Raw genomic sequence first — 11029 nt, 5'->3', positions numbered from 1 at the left:
AAATGGATCTTGAGGAGCCCAGAAGCCTCCAAGGGCCCATTTGGCACCTTGGAAAAAGCCTCCTTGAATATTTCAAGGGCAGAGAGAAGATCGAGGGTTCAATAATGACGCGTTTGCTTGCAGGAACGTTTGGGTTTAGAAAGACAACGTTCCTAACACAGTAGCACGTTCACATTTGGCTACAGTACTTAGAACCCATACTTTACCATTGAAGTCCTTTTTCTTTGTAAAATGGAAAAGTTCGAGTTCGATGAGGGGCCTTAGGAAGCTAAACTTTCCAAAAAACATTTATTGATTAAGGTGATCACTATTCACTTTTCAGTATTCACTATTATATAATATTTTATTTATACAATATACTAATTATATTTCAATCATTTATATAAATAATATTTTATACAAATAATATATTATTATATATTATATAACATTATATTATATATATTAGTATAATATAATGCATAATATTAGTATTATTAATGTAATATAATATTAATATTATATTATATAACAATATACTATATATTAGTTTATATATTATATTATATATAATACAAATATCTTAAAAATAATATATATAGATATATATAATATTATATTATGTTATATATTATATATTATATATTATATATTTTTAATATATATTTGTTATCAAATACAGGTACTCAGTGTTGGGGCGTATTTTTGATGCACTAATTCCCCCATGCGAACAATAGAGGAGGCGGTTGCAACTCAAGCCTGTAGGGACCAGTCTATGGAAGCCCTGCACAAATAAGGCTTATTTTGAAGAGCCATGAAAAAGATGTCATCTCGGCTCCTAATCAAGCATATGAGTGATGATCCAAGGATACCCTCCAAATTTCGTCCAATTCGGGCACGAATAAAGAAAACTGGTACAAAATCAATTTTTGGCCCAAGCTACTAGCATGACTACGGTGCACCATAGCTAGAACTCTACTCTAGAGATTTCTAGTAATATGAAACCACTGCCAATAGATTCAGAAGGCTAAAAACACCTACCCTGCCAAATTTCAGCTCGATCTAACCTTTTTAGGTCATACTATCCATAAATGGCAAGATTTTTACAATTCACTTGCACCCATTTGAACCAATTCTCTCTCGTCTTGAAGTGGACCAACCGCACATTAGAGTATGTCGTTCCTCTCACCAAAATCTACGATTCGGCAGTTGGCACATACCATGGGGACCCACAGATAGGGCAAAATCTTAAAGAAAAATTTGTCGAAAAACATGAAATTGCAGGAAAATTCAACAGCGTATGTCATCGCTCTGGTAGTTGTATCTCAAAATTTCGGACTCCTACGACCTCAAGGCCTGATTCGATTGTGACTCCAAGTGCTTTGTTTTGAGTAACTACTTGCTTGAAATGGAGGCCGGGAAGACATCCTATTAAGGCTAAGAAAAAAGACATACTTTCCAGTTGTTGAAATCTCATTTTTCAGCGACCATCTAAATTAGGAAAATGACCAATCTGGCACTCAAATAGGGGGCTTTTCATTGCAAAACAATCAAAACGACCTCCCCTTCTATTTGTGATAAAGAAAAGAACCAAAAATACTGCAAATCGTGCTACATCAATTATCAAAGTTCTCAAGTTTATGGACTTGGCCGAAATTTTTAGTTCATGACCAAATTTTCGATTCAAGTTTCAAAATGGGTATCAAATCGATCGTCTCAAGACGACTATCATTTATACAGTGTTGGATCGCTCGGAATGTTACCCTAAAGCATCGGAAAGGGCCCTGAGGCATGGCTATAACAAGAGGCCCCTTTTGGAGTGATGGTTTTGTCATTTCCAAGATTTTAGCCAAGGGCAAAATAGCCATTATACCTAAAAACGTGATTGATTATTTTATTCGTTTTAATACCTATTTTTTTAACAATTATGTTGTATTTTAATCATTTGTTTTGTAGAGATCCTATATAAATTCTTTAACATCATTTGTAACCCTAAGTTGCAAATTGGGAGAAAATTAGTGCAATAGCTTGAGAAGTAAATTCATTTTCTTGTATGTATGCCTTCAGTTTTCACTGCAAATAGAAGAGAGAGAATATTTTTACCCTTGAGAGGAATACTCTTAGATTACTAAGTTCTTATACCCTACACTTCCAAACCTTCCACTTCCATACTCCATACTCCCCACACTCCATGCTTTACCATACACCCTAGACTACCCATCTCAACCCACTTGACCTTAGTCCTCACTTAACCTTACCGTACACCATAAACCTCACCATAACACACCATACACCCTAAACCATCCATCTTAACCCATACAACCTTAGCCCTCACTTAACCCATACACCCTAGTCCACCTAGGTTCACTCAAACCCAATCCTACACCTTAACCCTCTATCCAAAGACCCAAATCCCTTTCAAGGAGCACCTCAAAGACCATTGGGAGCACACCTAGCCAACGAGTCTAAGCTTTCGGCCCACTTGGTTGGTACCCGGTCACTTTCTCTCTCTTCTCCTCTTCTTATTTCTTCTCTCTTCTTCTTCTTTTATTCTCCTTTCTTCCTCTTCTTTCTCTCTCTACCCCTCTTTTTCTCTTTCTCTATTACCCTTCACCTAAGAGCCAAGTGGCTAGGCTGCCTAGCGCCTTTCCCCCTCTCTGTTTCCCTCCTTTTTCCTCTCTTTCTCACCCCTCTAAGAGCCAGCCAGCTGGGCCGCCCAGCTCTCCTCTGTCTCCCTCTTTCTCTCTTCCCCCCTCTTTGGAGAGCCAAGCAGCTAAGTCGCCCAGCTGCCCTCTCCCTCTCTTTTTCTCTTTTCTCTCCCTCCCTCTCCTGGAGAGCTAGACGCTGGGCCGCCTAGCTCCCCTCTCCCTCCCTCTCTTGGAGAGCCAGGCAGTTGGGCCGGCCAGCTCCCTCCTCCTTTTCTCTCTCTCTCTCTTTCTCTCTCTCTCTCTCTCTCTCTCTCTCTCTCTCTAAGCCAGGCAGCTAGGTCGCCTAGCTCTCTCCCCCCTCTTTTGTTTTCTCTCTCTCTCATTCTCTCTCTCTCTCTCTAAGCCAAGCGGCTAGTCGCCTCTCTCTCTCTCTCTCTCTCTCTCTCTCTCTCTCTCAGAGTGAGGCAACTAGGCCACCCCAACTCCCTCTCTTCTTCTCTTTCTATTTCTCGCTATCGCTCTCGCTCACTCTCTTCTTCTCTCTTTCTTTCTATCTCTCTTCTTCTTATCTCTCTCTTACTTCTTTTTACATTCTTTATTCATCTTCTCTTCTATTTATACATCCACGCTATTGAGGAGAACTACATATTAGGCTGACCTTGGGGCTTTTTAGGGCTCAAGTAGTTTGTGTCTATTGATGTGCCTCTGGGGTATTGGGCTTAGGCCTAGTATCTTTTTTGAGTTAACCAGTCAAGCCTGTTGGGAAAGATAACATTGAAGGGCAGCAGAATTGTAGAGTGCCTCTATTCTTTCCTCTCTTTTTATATACTCTTGGAGGAGAACCGTGCACTAAACCTTGGGGCTTTCTAGCACCCAAGAAGTTTGTGTCGTTTGCCGTACCTCCGAGGTATTAGGCCGAGGTACAAGGCCTCGGCCTAATACCTCACCTAAGACCCAAGCTTAGCCTACCTAAACCCATTACCCCAAAACCATCATCAAACAGAATGAACCAAGGATTTACCAACCCCAGACTTCATAACTAAAGGAGTGCAAAGAAAAGTGTAGTGTGTTTGCAAAAAGGTAGCGAGTCTCAGACCGTGCTGAGAAGGCCGAAGGGCTTTCGAACTAATCTAAGAGAGCTAGCCAAGCTCAGGTGTGTCCACGAACCCAACCGCAGGAGGTAGGCACAAACCCCCTCGTTGCACTAAAATTTCTATCATAGTTGGAACCTATCTGCACATGCACGGATAGGCACACGACTGCACGCAATTTCGAGAGAGTGACCTCGGGCCGAGACTCGAACCGGGCGAGAGTTGAGCCGAAACCAAGGCCGACTACCCAAAACTTCCTTAACATTCCAAAAAGATAACATTTCACTTCTTAGCGAAGAATAACTTCTTGTTTCTGCAAACAAATACAGAGAGAGAGAGAGAGAGATAGATAGGTTTGTAGGATGTACATGATTGGGACTAAAGAAGATTTGTTCAAGGAATAAATTTTTCATTTATTTATTAGAAACATCTTTCTTTCAAAAAAGAAGGTAAGAAAAATGATTGGGTTTGAAGAAGACTTTGGGGCCGAAGAAGACTTATTTTGAGAAGATATTGTCTACAAAGAGACCATTTATTTTTTGTACACAGAGGTCATAATCACTATTGTACCTTAAATTTCAAAATGGATAGTTGTAAGAGGTCATAATCACTATTGTCCCTTAAATTTCAAAATAGATAGTTGTAAGACTGTTATTGATTAGACAAAAAGTTCAAAACAAAAATTTCTTGGACTTTGTGACTCACCCAAGCCATTCAATTTGACATCTAACAAGTGGATATAGTTGTAACCTCCTCGTACAAATAGTGAATGGTCTCTTTGTAGGCAATCACTTGAAAGAATACTTTTTTTCATTTATTGGTTTGGATGATCTTTCATTTAAAAATAAGGTAAAAAGGGATATGACATAATGATTTCTGTCCCAATTTATGCACAACCATTGTAAATCATTGGAGACAAGGTCCATAAACTGTCTTGACCAAGGTAACAAACCCTTGGCCGAACCAAGGAACTCCGCTGAGCCCAAGTGGACTCGGCAAGTGTTTGATTGCTCGACTTGCCTTGGAGCCCAGTCATAGGCTAGGACCAAGTAACCCAAAACCGGTCCGAGTAACTGGCCTAACTAGGCAGGTCCTGATGGGCTAAAACGGGATAAAAAAATATCTAAAAAAAATATTAAAAAAGAGCTCAAAAAACCCTAACAATATGAAAAATATATTTAAATGTATAACTAAATAAAGTACATTCAAATGAGATTAAAAAAAGTAGTGAAAAAATGGATTTTAAAAAATCAATTTGTACCCAGGGATATTTTAGAAATAATCTAAAAAAAATGAAAAATATAAAAATAAGCATTTATGACCAACATACTTCACAATCTTTTTCAAAACAATAGAAAACATTAAAAACCCTATTGCAAACAAATTTCCTTTTTTTTGAGAATTTTTTTATTTTGTTTTTTAAGTTATGATGGTTATTGGTTGACCACCATAATCGGCCATGGCCAGTGGTCAGTTTTGAGTAACCCAGCTGATTCTGGTTTGACCAAGCCCGGTCGTTGCACACTGGACTCAGTGAAGTCATGTACAACCAAAAAAAAGTTCAAAAAAAAATTAAAACAGCTAAAAGAGATGATATAAAGAGATGAAAAAGATCTATCAAAGGATTATTGAACATTTTGATTAAGATAACGAATATTTCAAAAAATATTAAAAAATAGGAAAGTATCTCAAAGTTCTCAAATCATATTGACGACCAAAATAATCTAAAAATTAATTCTATCTAATATAATAGTGTTTCCCAATTTTTTTATATTTTTAAATACTTAAATAAAGGTGGGGCCAGGAAAATAGAGAGATTGAGAAACATGTCGCGCATAGAATTAAAGCTGGGTGGGCGAAGTGGAGATATGCAATCAAAGCTTTATGTGATTGATGCATACCAATAAAACTGAAAAGCAAGTTCTATAGGACAGTTGTGACCAACTTTAATTTATGGGGGCAAAATGCTGCGCGGCCATGAACCAACATACCCCTATAATTAGTGTAATTGAGATGAAGATATTGAGATGCATGAGTGGCAAGACAAGAAGGGATAAAATTCGAAATGAATACATTCAAGAGAATTTAAATGTGCACTAATAGGCAATAAGATGATTGAAAGTAGACTTAGGTGGGCCATTATGACAACACCTATTAGAAAGTGCGAGTTCGTTCAACTAGAATACTACAAAATGGCAAAGGATAAACTCAAAATGATATGATTGGAAGTAATGAGAAAATATGTGGGAACTTATGGTTTCACTGAGGATATGACCGTAATAGAGCAGAACGGTAGACTGGATTCATGTACCCGACCTCAATTAATTGGAAATAGGATTTGACGATGATGATACTAAGCAAGTTGTTGTGTGCAGATTCTATTATGCGTAGAAGCTCTAAAACCTGATGGGTTGATTTTTGTAAATAAAGTATGATAAAAATAGAACTAGCAATAAGAACGCAACAAGCACGAAAAATAAATTAGAAAATCAATAATACAAAAAGAACATCAAATTTTACGTAGTTCATTACAGATGTGATTACATCTATAAGTAAAAACAATCAACAATTTTTTACAAACCAATGAGAAAGAAAATTTATCAGAAACTCACACTCGAGAGAACTAAAAGAGAAACCCAATCTTCTACAATACCTCCCTCTTCAATTTTCTCACTCTACCTACCGAAATTTCTTTGTTTTTTTAACCATTTCTCTCTACAAATAACTTTCAATTTTCTCACTACATACCCAAATTTCTTATTTCTTTTAACAATTTATCCCTACAAACAACTAATATATATAGATAGAAAAACAACGCCCAAAACAAGTACATGACGTCCCTACTTTCCCATAACATTTGGAAGCCTTAATTTTATCCTTATCTAATGACTCATGCACCTATGCACCCATTCTAATCTAAAGAAGAATAACTCAAAAGATAACATCTAATATAATAGAAACAATCCAAAAAAATTGGAAACTATATGGATCTGATCAAATAGGGATTTAGTAAATCCCTATTTGATGAGAGCTTTCACTATTTATTACCACTCCAATATTGACGAACATAATGTACTCCTGCAAGAGTACACTATATATTCAGTCCTTTAGTTAAAAAGTCTACTTGTAGTAATCTTTTTGAATTAAAATTTGAGATTTAATTTGGAATATCAAGAGTATTTCTGAAAACATAATGTACTCTTGCAAGAGTACACTATATATTCAGTCCTTTAGGTAAAAAGTCTACTTGTAGTAATCTTTTTGAAGTAAAATTTGAGATTTAATTTGGAATATCAAGAGTATTTCCAAAAAAGGAAAAAAAGCAAACTTTGTGTTTCAAGATCCTAAACACTCAGATCTAATAGTCCAAAATCAGATAGTCTTTATTCAATACTAGGACGTTATTTTTTAGAGATTGTCTACGAAGAGATCATTTATCTTTTGTACCTGGAGGTCACAATTATTATCACTCATTAGATGTCAAATTAGATGATACTTTACAAGCAATCATTTTGAAATTTGAGGGGCAAAAATAATGGTGACCTCTATGTACAAAAGATAAATAGTCAATCCCTATATATATATATATATATATATATATATATATATATATATATAAGCTGGTAACTAGGTTGAGGAGGTCAAATCCCTCAAATATAGGGTCAAATCAAGGTTTTTTTAAAAAAAAGATCGGCGACCTGGATCGTCTACTCCAAAAATCGTGTTAGATTGGTGGATTGACGTGTCGTATAAGAGAATCGGCTGAATCAAAAAGTTTTGTCCTAAAATGTTTTCAAGAAATCACTATAGATTTCTAAAAATGATGTTTATTGAGTTTTTAGAATAAATTAGGAGTGATGCACTATGTATTTTTATTACTTTGTATGCACTATGTATTTTTATTACTTTGTAAAAATAGATGAATATTGAGACGTTGTTTTTCTGTTTGGATATTTGTTTAATTGTTAATTATAATATAATATTATATTATAATATTGCATCAAAATAATTTAAAAAATGGTATGAGTGAATGTTATTTTTTCTCTTAAAATATCTCATAAACTAATCTCTTAATGGTCAATAAACTAGTATTAGTATTTTATTTTTTTAAAATCTTATCTAATATTTTTTCTTCGTTATCCCAATTAACTAATAGCTAAATATCTAATATTAATCAAAATAAGTTTTTTTTTTTTTGGGTAATATAATCCCATAAGCTAAAAACGCTATTAAATATTTGACTGAGACATGGCATAATAGACCATAAAGATTTGTTTCACATCGCAGAGTTATGAGAAGGAATTGATATATAAAAGAATTGAACGTACAATGAGTACCATATGATTGGGATGTGGGGCCATGCGATAGTGATGCAATGCTCAACAAGAGAGAGATAACGTCAAGGGTCACGGGGTGGGCCACCATGTCTAAAGCCACCATGTTTACATTTTAATAAACCTTGGGTTCAATTAATATTTTTACGTAGGTTTTCCCAATTAATATTTTTAGGAAGTACATTTTAATCGCAAAAGCCACCATGTCTACATTTTAATAGGAAGTACAATTTAATCGGAAAATCCACCATGTCTACATTTTAATAGGAAGTACATTTTAATCGGAAAAGTTTAAAAAAAGGTTTAGCTTCAAGGGGGGACCCAACCGGTTCCCATTATTGATTTTCAAACCTTGGGTCCAATTCTTGATTTTCAAACCTTGGGTCGAATTAATATTTTTAGGTAGGTTTTACTAATTAATATATTTAGGTAGGCTTTACTCCTACATAAAACCTTGGGTCCAATTAATATTTTTAGGTAGGCTTTACTCCTACATAAAAACTTTGGATCCAATTAATATTTTTAAGTAGGTTTTATCAATTAATATTTTTAGGTAGGTTATAGGTTTTAACAAAGGTTTGATACACTTGTTTGTTTCCTTTACACTTGTTCCCTTTGCGGATTTAAGTGTTAAAAACACCGGTACTAATTATTGATTAATATTTATATTACGCTCACAACAAATGTTTGATGCTTTTTAAATGAGGATGGATTTAATTGTTGATTAATATATATATTACATTATTAGCCCAAAGTTAACACTTGTACACGTTTCAAAAAAATTAAAAAAAACAAAAGAAAGGTCAAAAAGATTGTATCTCATTGCCATATAGAGAGCCATCTTGTAAGAAAAGTCATCGTTGCATTTCATTATCAACCTAGAAAAAACCACACATCATTTTGATATAGAAATAAAATAAAATCATATAGTCGGTCACTCTAGATATGTTGAATTTTCATATTATTAAAACTAATTTTCAAGTGGTGAAGTAAAGATATTTATAAAAACAGAAAGATATGAAAGTTGAAAAGATCAATTAGAAAAAAAGAAAGATGATATAGAACATTTGCTTATAACGAATATGGAAAAGAATACCAAGTATACTTACCATTAATCTCCTCCAATGTTTTAAATTAAAGTTAAAATTAATAGCAAACTCTCAATCATTTATATCTCTTCCAATTTTCTAATTTAAAAGGAAAAAATATTACAATTAAATCTCATCTTGAATTCTACAGTTTTTTTCAAGATAATCTTGAATTCTAAAGTTTAAAAATTGAAATTGAAATTGTATTTGGATTAAAGCATAAGGGCATCTATGAAAGCCTATTCAGATTGGAAGCATGGGCCTAATAAAACATCAATAAAGTATATAATAGAACAGCCATCTTCAACCAAATAAAATACCAAATTGATGTTATTTTTTAATATTTATTTCAAAATATACAAATTTTATGACCATACTTTTAAAAACTCAAATTATTTAAAATTATAGGTGATATTAAACATAGTTATAGGGAAAAGATTGTGGTAGCCCATGGGCCGGTAGAATAGTGCAAGTCCAATATCCCATATCGAATCTGGACCGATCTGATAGTCACAACTGCATTGCATATTTAAATTTTATTTTTTTATAAAAATCCAAATTATATAAAATTTGAGATATCCGCTTTTCTCATCAAGACGTGCCTAATAAAATTATTAAAAATTATTCGTAAATATTAAATTGATCAAAATACTCTTTCAAGGGTATTTTGGTTATTTAATTTTTGTAAATTATTTTTAAATATTTTTATTAGATTCTCCTTTTTTTCAAAATATATATGCCCAAAATTTCAAGTGGTTTGAATTTGTATAAAAAAATAAAATTTCAAATATGAAATGCAATCATGACCATTGGATCGGCCCAGATTTAATCTAGGCCATTGGGCATTTACTGTAGCAGGCTTATCTTAGATTCTCCCACACTTAGGTATATTAAAATTTATAATTAAAAATAAAAAATTAATAAACCAATTTGCTCTGAGGATGTCTTTAGTAGTTATAATATATTATTAATAAAATAATAACAAAATAATTATAATTTTTTTTACTAATATCATAAGAGAAATGACACTATGAGACCCTCCCACACCTACATGAATAGGAACCCAAAGGATCACCATTAAATTTTGACACAGATCTCCAGAAAAGTTATGACATGGGTGTGGGACTTGGGTAAATGGGTTTTCTAGATATCTGTGTCAAAATTTAATGGTGATCATTTAGGGTTCTACTCATATGGGTGTGGGAGGGTCTCATGGTATCATTACTAATATCATAATTATATGTTTCTAATAATTAACATTCCAATATGCATTAACTTTCATTACAATTTTATTAATATTATTGTAGTAATTCATGTATTACTATTTTATGACTTAAATTTTCATATTATAAAAACTATTTTCAAATGGTGAAATAAATAGATTTGTGAAGCTTGAAGTAAAAGAACGTTGAAAAAGTTTATAGTAGAAAAACAAAAAGATGGATATGAAATGGAAAAAAAGAAAAATGGATATGAAATGCATACTGAATTCAAGTATACCTGCAATTAGTCTCCTCCAATGTTCCAAGTTAAAGTAAAAATTAATAGCAGAATCCTTTAACTATCTTCCATTTTTCTAATTTGAATAGGAAAATATTACAATTAACTCTCATCTAAATTCAAATGGATCTTGAACTCTATAGTTTTTCTTTTTTGTTTATGATGATCTTGAATTCTAAAGTTTGAAAATTGAACTTGAAACGGCATTTTGAATAAAGCATTTATAAAATCCTATTCACATTCAAAGCAAGGACCTAATCACACATAAATAATGTAATAGAACGGGCATCTTCTAAAAAATAAAATGCCAAATGCATATTATTTTTAATACTTATTTCAAAATATACAAATTTTATGATTGTACTTTTAAAAACTCAAATTCTTTAAAA

The sequence above is a fragment of the Amborella trichopoda genome, chromosome 7, assembly GCF_054954075.1.
Source record: "Amborella trichopoda isolate Santa Cruz 75 chromosome 7, AtrichopodaSantaCruz75HAP2 v2.0, whole genome shotgun sequence".
In the NCBI taxonomy this organism is placed as follows: Eukaryota; Viridiplantae; Streptophyta; class Magnoliopsida; order Amborellales; family Amborellaceae; genus Amborella; species Amborella trichopoda.
This window is presented reverse-complemented; position numbering follows the sequence as displayed.